This window comes from Rattus norvegicus, chromosome 17, assembly GCF_021556685.1.
Source record: "Rattus norvegicus strain SHRSP/BbbUtx chromosome 17, alternate assembly SHRSP_T2T, whole genome shotgun sequence".
Lineage (NCBI taxonomy): Eukaryota > Metazoa > Chordata > Mammalia > Rodentia > Muridae > Rattus > Rattus norvegicus.
This window is the reverse complement of record NC_141550.1, coordinates 12708446-12721630: the sequence shown is the minus strand read 5'-3', so window position 1 is coordinate 12721630 and position 13185 is coordinate 12708446. Positions and strand designations below refer to the sequence as shown.

General features: G+C 47.9%; 1 long non-coding RNA gene across 1 annotated transcript; it reads right to left on the bottom strand.

The window, feature by feature from the left end:
- Window positions 1-1004: 1004 nt before the first annotated feature.
- On the bottom strand, window positions 1005-4746 carry LOC148000004 (uncharacterized). The gene is made up of 3 exons (XR_015641478.1): window positions 4571-4746; window positions 2419-2524; window positions 1005-1743 (listed from the first exon to the last, which is right to left on the bottom strand). It is a non-coding gene; the product is annotated as an uncharacterized LOC148000004 (long non-coding RNA).
- Between the last annotated feature and the right edge of the window lie 8439 nt (window positions 4747-13185).

The window sequence follows — 13185 nt, the reverse complement described above, 5'->3', positions numbered from 1 at the left end:
AGCAAGGAAGGAAAAAAAATCCTGAAGCAGCTGATCATATCACACCAGTAATCAGAACTTAGACGAGTGTGGAAGCATGCTGCTTCCCAGATCGCTTTGTATGGTCCAGGTTCCCCTACCCAGGAATGGTCTGGCCCACAGTCAAGACCAGTTTGCACATCACTTAAGTAATCAAGATAATCTCTCCGCCCACACGCCAGAGGCCCATCTCCAGGTGACTCTAAGTATCAAGTCGACAATAGTAATCACATGTGCTAAATCACAAGACAGCCTGTCACTTAGAGGTGCCGAGAAATTCCCAGCCCAGTAGCCAACCATACGGCAAGAATTAAGGCATTTTAACAGAGCAGGGCTCCGACAGAAGCACTGTGGGTAAGCTTGGGTGGCCACCACCTTTCTACTCAGCAGTTTTTCATGTGAATTTCAAAGAATTAATCATGTTTGCTAGGGGGTGGTCCGGGAGCAGGAGTTGGGGAAGAGAGAGAGAGAGAGAGACAGAGAGAGAGACAGAGAGAGAGACAGAGAGAGAGAGAGAGAGAGAGAGAGAGAGAGAGAGAGAGAGAGAACTTACACTGGCATTTTGTAAGTGTTGGACAGCATCTACCTATATCACACTTGCACTCTGTGGCTGGAGCAAGGTCTTTTTTCCATTCTTACTCTGTGTGTCCTTTGGCAATGTGCTAAAAGAACTACACAACGAGGCCTGTATCTTCTAAATTAGGCTTCACTTATAGATTCTATAATAATCTAGTCACTTTTCTGTTTGGGTAAGTTCTGGAGTCCTGTCATTTCAGACGATGTAATCCTTTGTCCTTGGTTTCCGAAGCAAATCTCTGCCATGCTATTCACAGGAAACATGTTTGTTTGTTTGTTTGTTGTTTCTTTTATCTTATGCAAGATAAAACCATTTACAGTTAAGATTAACATCTTTGTTCCTTGGTCCAGGTAGATTCTGGCCTTGGTGTTAGGGCCACTAAAATATGAAAGGAGTAAACCGCTTTTACCAAGGCCATTTGTGAGTGACCTCCACAAATATCGCCCGGCTTTGATTATGTCCGTGAGCAGGACGTCCACATGTCCACAGCGTCTTTATTATGAAGGTCTGTGTGGCTGTGGAGAGGGCCCAGTTGCTATAGTACTTGATGAGTACGCACAAGACCGCAGGCTTGATCCCACCCATGCAAAAAAAAAAAAAAAGAAAGTTAACATTGACATTCTTCTAATCAGAGTTAGAAGGGTCAGAGACAGTGTTAAGGGACAGCTAACTGCATTTTTTTCTTCCTTTTCCGAGTTAAATGTGTTAGAATTTGATTTATTCGTTTACTGTTCCTTAACTGTGCTTTTCTCTAACTGTGTCCTAAGATAAAGGTCCCCTTGCTTTTTTTTTTTTTTTACTTCTCCTTCCTCTATAATGTTGTGAATTATTCATCATACGTTGTTCCCACTGTTTCAAGATATGTCCCAAGAATTGACTGACTGTAGGCATAAATTTTTCTCAGCCTACTTTAATAAACATTCAACCTCCCCTCTAGCCCACCACCCACCAAAGGTAGTGGAAAAGAAAAGTTATCAGGGCATAGGGAAAGTAGACATGTTTAGAAATAGTTCTTTGGGCGCAAATCCAATCTTCGTTGTCAGGATATCAGCAGTTCAATCCAGTAGCGAACACCAAGTTCAAATAAACAGCTGCCATCCGGTGCTCTCCAAAGACACCACAGACAAGCCAGCAAGGGCAGTTCAATCCTAAAACAAAAAACAAAAACAAAAACAAAAAAGTGCAAGGCTCACCAATGGGCCGGGGAAGGGTTGTGGGGTGGGTGGGGGGAGAGCTCACAAGAAGTTCTTTGGCGAGTTTCTCCCTATGACGTCACCGCAAGCGGAGCTCAGCAACGCAATGTAGGGTAAACCAACCCTTGCTTGCGGTCAGCGAAGAAGAGCAAGGCAGAGCAAAGCAAAACGAAGCCCCCAGCTCACACTGTCTACGGGTCGTATTTATATTCCTTCTGAACATTGTGTGCCCTTTCACATGTTTGCCTCGACAAATCGTCCTTTCCCCCGTGACTGCTTTGGGGAAAACATTCTTTCACGTGTCCGCTTTAGCGAAACACCTTTTCACCTGTGTGCCCCACCCCCCACCCAACCCCCGCAAACAATCATTTGACGTAACTTTCCTAAGAAAGCAGAAGTTTCCACGTCAACTGATCAACTCCATGCATGCTATGTCCCTATAAATCCACAACACGTGCTTATCCTAAGAGGATTTAAAAGAGCAACAGCAATACTCTGCCTTGTGATAACTGGTTCGCTTGCTGTGAAAGAAGCCCTCTTGCTCTTGGTCTCGGCTGCTTCCTTCTGCTCTCAATGAGAGGATAAGTTTGACCTGGTCATAGAAGTCAGGTTTTTTTTGTTTTTTTTTACCTTGTGACACTTCGATGTTAGCTCCTGGTTCTCAACTCCAGAACGACAGGAGTCTCCTTGTTCAGCCATCCTGGACAAATAGGTGTGTTCCAGGTCAATGAGAGACCTTGTTGTTTAAAAGAAAAACGTGTTTGACACACCTGAGGTTGACCTCAGACCTCTACATGTGCTTACCTGCTTGTGTACTCTAGGGAAGAAAGGAAGGAAAAAAGGAAGGAAGGAAGAAGGAAGAAAAGAAGGAAGAAAGGATCTTTGTGATACTGGGGAAATTGACCCAGAAGAGTGAACCCATATGGGGACACACTGCTGCTGAGCCTAAAGTCTGAGCAAACCACCCAGGCTAACAAGTTAAGTTCCTGCTTGCCATGACAACCGAAACATAGGTTACATGGTGAAGTGAAACCTCAGATGTAAACAAGAGAGTGGAAAGACCAAAAAGGGAGAAACACAAGTCCAACACCGCTCTACTCTAGAGCAGGGGTCTTCCTGCAGAGCCCTGTGCTCAGCCAAAAGATATCACCATTCCCTCTAAGAGTCTGGCACAGGAGCCCAGATGACCCCAGCTTAAGAAGGAACAGTTAAAATGATGTTCCTAGCCTCTCTGTCACTTGTCATGAGCCCCTCACCCTAGAGGCTAGTCTAAGTGTCCTGCCAGCTGATGGTCAGAAATCCCAGCGTCGCAGCTGAGAGCCTTTGCTGCTGAGGTTGCAGGCATAGCAACCATGTTCCTTTTCTACAGAGGAGAGCATTGCAGTAGCAACGAGCCATGTGCCAGGCCCGAACCTGCATGCTCTTGTATGCAGCCTTCCTCTTTCCTCAGATACCTCCGGGGACCTTACAGACATGAGTAAACCTTTGTTAACAGTCCAAGCCCCTGGTTTCCCTGTGATGCTGTAATGAGGGGTTTTATCCTCCAGCAGAGACTCCATCCAGCAACTTGGACCCCTCCTGGGATCTTATTTGAGTTCCTTAGCAAGCTTTGGTGTTTAGCTTCAGAAGCCACTGAAAACGTTACACTTGGCAACTGTGAAGACACACCATAGCAACTAACTCACTCTCCCCCCCACACACACCCTGGTGCTCTCAAGTGCACATCATGCCTTTCTGCTAACTCCTGTTCTTACATTTGTGTAAAATGCTTAACAAACAAACAAACAAAAACCTCCTATTCTACTTCCTGATGGCCTGTCCTGAAATTCTTTCCTGTAGGGAGTTTATATGAGTAAAGGACCAGGAGGCTCCTGAGAGGGTGGAGGCAGAGGCACAGGCAAAGGCAGAATGGAGCAAAGCAGTGCCTCACCCTACTGCTGTTGGTCCTGTCACCTTGTCACTTCCTTGGATACAAGAGTCTGAACCATTTGTTTCTGACCCCTTTCCCTTGACTGTCTGCATGTTCTGGACATTAAGGTAGCTGTAAATACCTTAACCCAAGACTCTAGTCCAGCAGCTTAAAGGTTAAAAAAACAACAACAAAAAAACAAACAAAAAACAAAAAACAGGCATATGCAGGTGCAGGTCTAAACCGCCATACCACATCACCCCAAAGTTCATTTGAATAACATGACCCCACCTCAGAACTTCAGCCTCAGAATCTCCCTTTAATTGAGACACCCTCATCCTTCAGAATGCCCCTTCCTTTGAGAGGAGAAGACTCCAGCAACAGGCTTCTGAATCGTCTTAAGCAACAGAATTACTAGAGATAGAGGGGATCTCTCTCTCTCTCTCACACACACACACACACACACACACACACCTCATTAAATGTCATGAATATAGAGTCTTTGATTTAAGTCTGAGATAGAATTTGTGGTAATGGGACTGGAGTTTAGAGCAGGGGTCTATGTAAGGAATGTCTCGCCATGACGCAGAGCGAGGTAACAGGTGATGGTGGGCTTCTGTATGCTGGGGAGGAAGAACCAGTTTCCCTCTCTCAGTGGCAAAGGAAAAACTGGTCTAGCCTGTCAATCCACTGTGATAACCCCACCCTTCTTTACAGATTCGATGCAGAGCGTTGGGGTAGATATGAAAAGGGCTCCTGGGTTGGGGATTTAGCTCAGTGGTAAAGCGCTTGCCTAGCAAGTGCAAGGCCCTGGGTTCAGTCCCCAGCTCCGAAAAAAAAAAAAAGAAAAAGAAAAAGAAAAGGGCTCCTTACCTCCTCTTCCAGTTTGCTCTTACAACTCGGGACTGTGCAAGCTTACCCTTGGCCAACCCTCAAGTTTACAAAAATCACAGTTTCTCTCCACAACCAAACACGAATGTTTTGAGGGAAGGACGACTCTGGGCAGATGCAGGCTCCTCCAGACATCTGGGCTGATGAAGGGCTGCTCTGAGGCTTCTCAGTCCTACTATCGCCCTCTGCTGGTCATCTTTGAGTTCTGTACAAACTACAATCTGGATGAGGGCTACCGACTTACCCCAGGGCAAGACCTGGGTCTATAGCATGTTGGTAACCAACCAGCAAGAAGTGATGCTCGACTCTAATGAGGCAAAAACTTCTGAGGAGAGAAGAGCCGTGACTGAACAGGGACACTTGTGGGTCTCGAGACAATGTACCTCTGACGCTGTTCTCCAGAAGTCTGCCCTCTTTATAAATTTTTCCTGAGATGGGGTTTTCAGTGTCCGCAGCCTTGGGGACTGTGGGAAATGCTTAGAATTGTACGTGCAGGGCTTCCACTGTGGCTGAGCGCTCACCATACACACAAAGTTCCATCCCAACCCTACGTAAAATGGGCTGGCGTATACCTGTCAACCCAGCAATGGAGTGGTGGAGGCAGGAGGATCAAAAATTCAAGGTCATTTTGGTTGCATCACACTGAGTTTGAAGTCAGCCCAGGCTATGTGAGATCCTAGGGGTCAGGGTAGCAGGAAGGGAGGGGGCAGGGAGGGAGAGAGGGAAGTGCTAGGTAAGTAAGCACATTCCAGCTTTACCCCAGACACACTGAAACAGACTCTGAGATTGGGTACAGCAGTCTTATCCAACAACCCCAGCGTTCCCAATGCGCAGCAGAATTCTAAATACATTGAACTAAAACTTGTCTCTTCAGAACTGGATCTCTCCACAGATGCCCGTTGGCATATTTCCCCCAGAACTGTTGCAAGGTACCATCTTGAGAGAACAGACTCAGGACAACAGCGCTCTCACGCCCTGGTGATGTGTCTGGCAGGAAGAACTCAACAGATTCTCGCAGCATCACAGTAGCTGGCAGCCCTCCCTGCCTTGCAAGGTTCCACCACACATGAGTTGAGGATTCTGCTTCTCAGAAAACATCACCGCTCTTCCCAATCCTTCCGGACAAGTCGAGGTGTGCCTCTGCCCGGAGTGACTGTGTGCCTATCCATTCTAATAACCAGGGAGGGGCCAGGCCCCGCAAACAAAAGCATAAGCCCTGCTTAGGAGAGCTCGATGTGTCCGGGAAAGACACAAAGGCATCCTCCAGGTAGGGAGGAGAAATAAGAAAAGAATAAGAGCTTCTCTGTGGGGCTGGAGGAATGGCTCAGAGGTTAAGAGCACTGACTGCTCTTCCAGAGGTCCTGAGTTCAGTTCCCAGCAACCACACGGTGGCTCTCAACCATCTGTAATGGGATCTGATGCCCTCTTCTGGTGCGTCTGAGACAGCTACAGTGTACTCATATATATAAATAAATAAGCATTAAAAGAGAGAGAGAGCTCATCTGTAAGTTCACTGGCTCCATAGTAAGCTCTCTAACACTCAGCTGACCGTGCAGAGCCGGCCCACATTGTGGCAAAGGAGCCAGTTATGCCTATGTGTTTCCCCTGCTCCTGGGATGTCATCTTGGGCAAAGTGCCTCTCTTTGGCAGAGGACAATGGCCAGGAAAGGGGCAGGCTCAGCTGCTTCTGCACAAATGCCCCATGCGGGGGTCAGTGAGCTCAGTCTTGAGTGGTATGTGTCGTGTCCATGACAGTTGTCCAGGTCGATTTGTAGAGGACGGTGGCCACAGCTGAGTTGTTTTTGGGGTGGGTCTCTCTGCTGAGAAGAAAGGGGTTAGTCCTAATTCTGTATTTTTAATTATCCCCTTGGGCTCAATCCAACCACATTGGATGCTTTTAAGTCTAATGAGGGTTCTAGCTGCTTTATCCTGATTCTCCGTGGATCCGATCCTCCTTGGATGTTATATGTGTTCCGATAAGAAGGAGGCACCACACTGGCACCCTGTTCTTAATCTTTGCAGCTTGTTCAAGCTCCACGATGCTAACGCTGGCATCTGTTCTCTGTAATCTGGGGAGTTTCTTGTCCCTGCCTCATGTAAGATTGACCTGAGGTATAGGCAGAAACAATCGGGACCCTATTTGTCTGTGATTGTTAACCTTGACTGTCAAGTGGATGGGATTCGAGTCACCATGGAAACAAACCTCTGTGTGTATCTGTAGGGATGCTCTGAATTCTCTAGATGAAGGTGGAAAGACCCCACCCTGAATATGGGCAGCACCGGGTTCTGTGCTGAGGTAAAAGGAAAAAGTGAACTGCCCACCAGCATTCTTCTCTTCCTGCTTCCTTACCACAGATCCAATGTGACCACCTTCCTCAACATGGTGGATTGTACCGGGGAGCCATGAGCCAAAAGTAACCCTTCCTTCACTTGCTTTCCTCTGGTATTTTGTCATAGCAACAAAACAAGTAATGCATGTGAAGCACACGAGCGTGCATGCACGTGCACGTATGTGCGCGCGCTCACACACACACGCACACACACGCACACACACGCACACACACACACACACACGAATATAACATGCCTCACCTAACTGCCTTGTGTAAGTGGAACTGCTTCGAACTATGATAGTTTGGTCTTCCGTCTCTTAATGAAATAATGTCTAAAGAGACAACTTAGAAAGATGTATCGGTCCCCAGCTCCGAAAAAAAGAACAAAAAAAAAAAAGAAAGAAAGAAAGAAAGAAAGAAAGAAAGAAAGAAGATGTATTCTACACACTATTTCAGTCCATCCCAACAACCAATGCATTGAAAAGCATCTCACTTCCGGTTAGACCGGAAGCAGCCAGGGGTAACGCCTGCCCTCTCCAGGGCTCATTCTGTTTTCCTGTTTCATTTCATCTAGGCCTAGGGGATGGTTTTATCCACATTTTGGGGTAGGAGCACCTTCCCCATGCAACCTCACATCACGAACAGCAAAGTGTCTACCAATACAGAGATAGATGATTCAAGGACTCATAGGTACACCCAGAGTTTCTTATTTTCTAGGTGCTTCTCAGTCCAATCGGGTTGACTGGTGACCAGGATTACCTATCCTCACACCCCAGAAGAGGTAGTGAAGTATTGACTCCATCGGGTTTTATCTGGACACGGTATTGTGGATTCCGTCGGGAGAGGTCACGCAGATGTTGGGTGGGCCTTCTTCACTTTGGAACCAGGGTGTTGCTCCGGACACCTGCCCTTAACTCACAAAGAGGAAGTGGTGAAGCAGATGTGATTTTTCACACACAAATTCAAATACCAGCGAGTACGAACCCTTCTTCGAGAGGCAAAGCCGGGCCAGCTATGACGAGAACAGGAGCAATGGAGCATGAGCTGCAGTGTGCAGGAAGTACGGTTGCAGAAAGATATCCACACATTACAAAACGGCTCAGACAATAGTAAAGCACCATGATGAAATTGCAGGCCTGATCAGGAGAGAAAATGGCAGAAATTCTGAGGTTCTTTCCTCATCCCAATAGTCAGGAAGCCTTCCTTGCTCAACAGCTTGACTTACAGCTCATAAAACCGAGAGGTGGCTTGACATGTAACAATGCTTGCTGCTCTTGCAGACCATCAGCGTTCAGTTCCCAGCATCCTGATCAGGCATCTTGCAACTCCCAGTAATTCCAGCTGGAGTGGGGCATCTGACGCCCTCTTGTGGTCTCTGCGGGTATTGCACTCCTGTGCTCGCACTGCACCCTCCCCGACACGTATACATAATTAAAAATAAAGCTAATTTTTAAAGGACAGAAATTAAGGCTTAAGTCCTTTTTTCTAAACTAGTCAACTAGCCAAAGGGAATATTCCTTTTTTTTTCCAAGACGGAATCAGATACGAACAAGGAGCCAGAAGTACACGGTGAGCACAGATCAAAAGGCATTATAAATAAGCTTGCAGACAAAACCCTAAGCAGTTGGGACTGCACCATGCTTGTGGTGTCAGTAAGTGGAAACACAGTTAATGAAACGGATAAGTGGCTCTTTCCCATTGAAAAGCGACTTGCATCAGCCATGTTGCCAGTGAAGGCCTACAGTAAAGAGAGAGCTGAGAGTCGGGAAGCACACACACACAGTCAGTGCACACAGACATCAGAGAACAGAGGCACCCCATGAAGCAGAGCTATGAAGCCAGGAATCCAGGAAGCAGTGATCTAAGGCCGGCTTGGAGTCAGGGGGAAAACAGTAGCCTTCAGAGTATCCACCCTGTGCTACAGAGATTCAAGCGTGCGGTGTGGGAATCACTCATGGGTGGGCCGAGGAAGCCTGACAGAATAGAGGAAACCCAGCCCACATCTCCCTGAAGATGCTCCTGCCCACCATTCTACCTTAGGCTTCTGGCAGCTCTTCAGCCTTCTGTCAGAAAGGCACCCAGGGAGAAACCACTGATTTCAGACCTCTGAGTCTGCCCCAGCCTGGGCATGCAGAAGACCACTGTGCCCCAGCCCTCCAGATTCACTCCCTAAATCAGCATCAGAGACATGGAGTCTTTGCACAAAAGACAACCAGATAGGCCAGCCTCGGTCATTTGTAGAGCTGATGGCCTCAGAGTTTTGTATGAGAACTAACCCCAAGGTATCTTGAGGCCAATGAAAGGAGCAGACCCCTTGTGAGGGTACACTAGGGTAGGCAAAGGCTGGGGGGGATGGGGTCGGCAGAGGATGATGAGTTAAGCTACTACCAGCTATGTCTTTACCATTTTACCAGAGTGTGCTGATGCTGCATTGTAATGCCAGCAGTTGGGAGGTGGAGGCAGGAGGATCAGGAGCTCAAGGACATCCTTGACATAAAGTGCATTCAAGGTCTGCCTGGAATGAAACCTTGTTTCCAACAAACAAGCAAAACGGCGTAGACAGAGCCAAGAAAAATTTTAAGGACTTCCAAGAAGAGCCACAGTCCTGAGTGACAAGGAGACCAGGGAGGCATTATGAAGAAGACAGGGTAGTGAGGTTCCACGATATCCCAACCACCCTGCAAGCTGTCCTCTAACAGTCACTGAAGCAACCGGTGCACCAAAGTAGCACTCAGCAGAAAGGCTGATATCCAGAGACACCCACAGCAGGTGCGCAGGCCCTGGACACAGAGGAGGCCTCAGACAGCCAATCTCCAATCTGACTCGCCTGACCCTCTAGCATCCACACTGGCCTTGGGTACCTTCAGCTCAGGTTAAAGCCCTGGTTATGAAATAACATGCTGAAGGTTCTGTGTGGGGTAAACGCTTGGCCAAGGTTAGGTGGTGATTAATCATTCAGGAAAGCAGGCTAGTCAGAATCTACAACCCCACCTCTGGAGTCTTTAAGCAGGAGCCTGCACAGAAGAGCCAGATGTGCAAGGACCCAGGGGCAGAAATCATACATATAAAACACAATTATGGGAGAACACACATGCACACAACATGCACATCTATACACATACACATGCACACATACAGGCACACACACATATACACAGATGCATATACATAAAGACAAATGAAGATGCACATACATACATACACACCCAGACATGTGTGCACACACATACAGATATATGCACACATATATACACACATGCACAGACACATACATCCATACACATCCATGCACACATCCATCCATGCACATGCACACATAAACACCTGCATGTACACATATACATATGCACACAGACACATGCATACATATCCATACATGCACACACACATGCACACACATACATCCATATACATCCATGCACACATCCATCCATGCACATGCACACATAAACACCTGCATGTACACATATACATATGCACACAGACACATATGTACCTATCCATACATGCACAGACACATACATTCATACACATCCATGCACACATCCATCCATGCACATGCACACATAAGCACCTGCATGAACACATATGCATGTGCACATAGACACATGTACACATCCATCCATGCACATGCACACATAAGCACCTGCATGAACACATATGCATGTGTACCCAGACACATGCATACCTAGCCATACACACACACACACACGTTCATATGCACACACATGCACAAACACACACACACACACTCAACGCTGCAAGGCCATGGAACTGCTGCGGTGCCGGGAGCACGCTGGATTGCTTTTGCCTTGTGCATTATTAATGGCCCATGAAACGCCCACTGACTTCACGATCTGTCAAGAGAAAACACACTCAGCAGCGGTGTTCCTCCAGGATCCAGCAATGCGGCTGCAGCAATGCTCTTCCACGGGAAGAGCTCAGATAAATGCAAGTATAATCTCCTATGTCCTATCTGCGTGGAAGAGGCGACAATGGTTAATCCATGTCACGGCTCTAAGATCAAAGATCTGAGCCAAGGAATGCCATCAGTGCTCTGTCCATCAGTGGGGCTGGCTTGTACTGGCACCACTGTCTCCGAGGTCAGCTGCTGCCTCCCTTTGGCTAACTCATGCTGCTAGCCACAGCCTGCCCATGTCCCCTTCCAGCCAGGCCCCATCCTCTGCTTCTCTTTACAGGATTACGCATGGAATGCTCCTTCACCAACGTGGGAACAGCCCGAGTTGAGTCCTCTTTAAAAAAACAAAAACAAAAACAAACGAAAAAACTCTGCTTCAAGTAAAGGAAAAAAATATTTAAAAGCTCACTAGCATTCAAAATCTGTACCATTGGACATAAGTAGGCTCACAGCTCACAGAGCGAGACAGCCATCATCTGCATGGCTTCAGTGAGAGGCCTGAAGCTGAGCTGTGGCTGTTTCCGGGCTGATGCTTTGTCTACACCAGGGCATCTCTGTTGGGGAGGAGGCTGTGTTTGGCTTAGCTCTTCTAAGGTGTGTGCAAAAAGTCCATCTTGTAATGATGCTTCTGGCCAGAGATCAGACCAGAGAGGCAGGAAGCCTCCAGCACCCTAATGGCATAGAGATATCTAGAGCCTCTCCTCCTCCTCCTCCTCCTCCTCCTCCCCCCCCCTCCTCCTCCTCCTCCTTGTCCTCCTCCTCATCATCCTCCTCCTCTTCCTCCTCCTCCCCCTCCTCCCCCTCCTCCTCCTCCTCCTCCTCCTCCTCCTCCTCCTCCTCCTCCTCCCCAACAGCCTGCCTCTAGCATCATACACTAGTCTTGGGCATCCGTACATCTCATAAGGTTAAAGCTTCTGACCATTATAGCAGCTTCTGCCAGCCCTTCTTGGCAGTAGCAGAGAGGAATGGAGAGAAACGTTGAGACTTGCCCCATTCCTTGCTTTGTTTGGGCATTGTTCTGACATGCTTAGAATCTTGGTGGAAATTCATGATGCCTCTGCGTGCTACCAACGATGTCTCTCCTTGTACTAGCATGAGCACCGGGAACAGAGAGAAGTTACTTGCCCCAAAGCCTCCCTGCTTTTCAATGTGGGGCTTAACCACTGCGTGAAAACAACCCTTAGGGCACATTTGATCTTACGTTAGCACAGGTATTCAAACGCCATCTCCCATCAACTCTGCCACCCAACATCTTCACGACAGAAAGCAGAACTGGAGGGTGTTTGTAGTCTAGAAGCAGAGTTGTGGGTTTTATAGGAGTTTCGTGAGATTGGCAGGAGACTCTAGAGAAGAGGGTTGGCCTGACCTCTCCCTAGAGCCCCTTCCCACAAATGTGGGTTTTTAAAGATACCCAGGGAGGATATAGATTATTCGCCCGAGGGAAGCTCAAGCTATTTCTGTCTGTTTATCTGTCCAACTCTTTGCCGTTTAAAATGACACATCTTCTCAACCAACCACAAGCCATGTAACCATGCCGCCCATGGTGAAAGCGCTAGGCCACAGTCCCCTGTATCTGCAGCTGGGGCTGCACAGTGAGGAGAGCAGGGAGCAGACAGAAGCATTTTTACCTCAGACAATGGAAGTGTCACTGGGTATGAAAAGCCCCGCATTAGCAGGTCAAATGCAGACAGAGAGAGAGATGGCAGGTCCCCCTGCAACATTAGTACTGCTGTGTAGACAGCTGCCTGCTGGGACAGGGCAGACTTTATCACCTGAGGAGGCCAGCAGAACACTCCCCTCCCATGGGTTCCCCAGTCTCACTTTATATGAGGGCGAGCTGGGGATGAAACACAGTGGGTAGGTTCAATCCCAGCACCAAGAAAACCAGATAGGGCATTGTGTGCCTGCTATCCCAGCACTGACGAGCATCGGGATGAGAAATGCGGGGTCATCCTCTGCTACCTGTGGAGTTCACGACCAGCCTAGGATCTGAGACCTTGTTGCAATAAGAAGAGTGGAAGAAAGGGAGGAAATAAAGAAGAGTGGGAGGGAGGGAAGGAAGGAAGGCAGGGAGGAGGGAGGGAGGAAAAGAGGAGAGAAAGAAAAGTAGCAAAAAAAAGAGATATTGTGCATGATGAATTCTTTAGACTAAGAAGACTGGAGTATCAGGAATGGAGCACTGGGGCCACAGAGGGAGAATACGGGCACTGTGTGCTTGTCTGTGCACCACCCCTCAGAGCAGAAGGTATCATCGACCACACCCTTCAGAGGAGACGGCATTGTTTTGGCTCGGCACTGAAAACAGGCGAAACTGGCATCGGAAAGGCCAAGGTTCTCCACCACAA